This window comes from Montipora foliosa, chromosome 10 (assembly GCF_036669935.1).
Source record: "Montipora foliosa isolate CH-2021 chromosome 10, ASM3666993v2, whole genome shotgun sequence".
Taxonomy (NCBI): domain Eukaryota; kingdom Metazoa; phylum Cnidaria; class Anthozoa; order Scleractinia; family Acroporidae; genus Montipora; species Montipora foliosa.
Window position 1 is genome coordinate 38,242,102 of NC_090878.1, and position 2,201 is coordinate 38,244,302.

The window sequence follows — 2,201 nt, forward strand, 5'->3', positions numbered from 1 at the left end:
AAGTAGCCAGTTGCACAGGTTCTACTATGTAGCAGGTAGGCATTGCACGTGCTCTTTAGCAATAATGAATGAGGCTTTGACAGATTTGGCCAATGCAGGTGTAAGTTATAATCTGAGATCTGGGAACAAAGTCTTTATGTCCTCGTTTTATTTACAACAAAACCGTTGATTTTATAACCTTGAACGGCCGACTACAAAGAACGCGAGTACGGTCACGTGTCATTAATCGTATTTTACTGATAGGGCAGTAAAATCTCATTTAAAGAGAAAAACATATACTCGTTTATGTGCACAATACATCGAAGAATAAAGTCTACAAATACCTATTTTACCTTCAAATACTTACCCCTCCATAACATTTCAAATTCCGTTTTCCGTGAATAGTCTCATGATTACGTGTTACATACGAACCATGGCAATTACTTGCTTTACAATCACTGGTTCCTCGTTAATCCAATTTATTACTACGACTTGTTTGCATTACTAATTAACACGAAAAGGGATAACTTGGGAATTTTTAACAATATATCGCTTTCATCTAACCCAAAATCATTCAGATATTCAAAACGTCCTATGGCACAATCCATTTCTTTCGCCTTTGTGTTTGTCAGCATTGATTTGCAATATTTTAGGTTTACGTGTTCACAAGTTTGTTTTTATGTCTCGTATAGATGTTTAGATTTCCAATTACAAACTCTGTTTCGATTGGCTACTCTAACTTGCTGTGTAAATAGTTCACCCTAAATTCAAACGTTTCGTTTCTGAGAAAACAAAACATTCTTTTACAAATCGTATCGGGTATTCCTGATTTCTGCATAAATTTAAGTTTCATTTTGCATTTGCCTGTTCATCCACGCTTTTTGGAAAAGTGGTACATACACTGTACCACGTACTTAGATTTAAACGCATACCTGAGGTAGATATTTTTGTTCTGTTTACGAGGAAGTGATCTCCCTTGCTAGTAATACGATGAAATGTGGATGACCTCGGTACGTTGTTACCCAAATACGTTCATGCAAGTTTCCTCCTTTTTCTGCTGTTATAAAATAGACGTCTCAGCCTTTTCTCTGTAATTCTGCTTGGTTCTCGGGCACTTCTATGTCGATGCTCACGCAAATCAAAACAAAAGTAAACAACTTTTGCTTATCGAGACCTGTATTTCTCCTTCGGAATGAAGTCTTTATTATCATTGAGAATCAAATAACTGTACAGCCTTTCAAACTACATCAAAGTTATTTTCTAAAGAGCTGATCACATTTTCCACTGATGACATCAAATCTTGTAAAACTAGAACAGAACTATACACACAAGATGGCAGTGAACACGACCGCTAATATGGCTATTTGAACAAAGGATAAAGCTAGACTATTACAAGAAACAAACTGTTTAACAATGAAAAAGAAAAAAACGTAATAGACAAAATACTTATCTCCGTAGTCAATGGTACACTGAGCGGGAGGCTATTTGTTCGCGGTGAAAATGGCACAAGCGTGAGGCCATTTGTTCGCTGTGCAAATGTTTTTACTTTGTCTTCAGACGATTCCAATATAGCGTCCATTTGTTTGTGGAGTTATTTTCTTTGTCGCTGTCATCTTTAGAGTAGTTCTCAATAAGGTACCCGCTGCTTATTAAAGAATTAGTGTTTTGACTTATATCACTTTCAATAGTTGCGTCCATTTCAGTTACATTCGAGTATATTCTTGTTTCATTCAGTGCGCGGAACGACCCGTTTCGAAGCTGACGCTTGACATCTTTTAGTGTGGGTCTACCGCGAAAAGCGTACGTCTTTCTTTGTATGTGCTTTGAGCGCCCCAAGAAGAAATGAATTGAGCCAACGAAATACCGATTCTAAGTAATCCAAACAACGCATCACAGAGCTCTTCGTGATCTTGGATTACGTGGTTTGCTTTAAATAACCAAAGTAAACAGCGCCACGTGGCTTCTATTGTGCATTACCCAATCAAAACACCGCCACGTGCTTTCTACTGTGCATTGCCCAATCAAACACGGCTATGTTTTTCTATGGTGCATTTTGCTGCACAGGAAAAAAAAAACTGAAATCTAACGTCTTTTATAACTCGAGCCCCTACGGGGCCCGAGTAATTACGAGCTGATGCTGATGACTGTACTACGGAACAACCAATTGTGAGAGAAGGTAACATGGGACGAGGCCGATACTGAGAACTAATAACAAGTAGCTC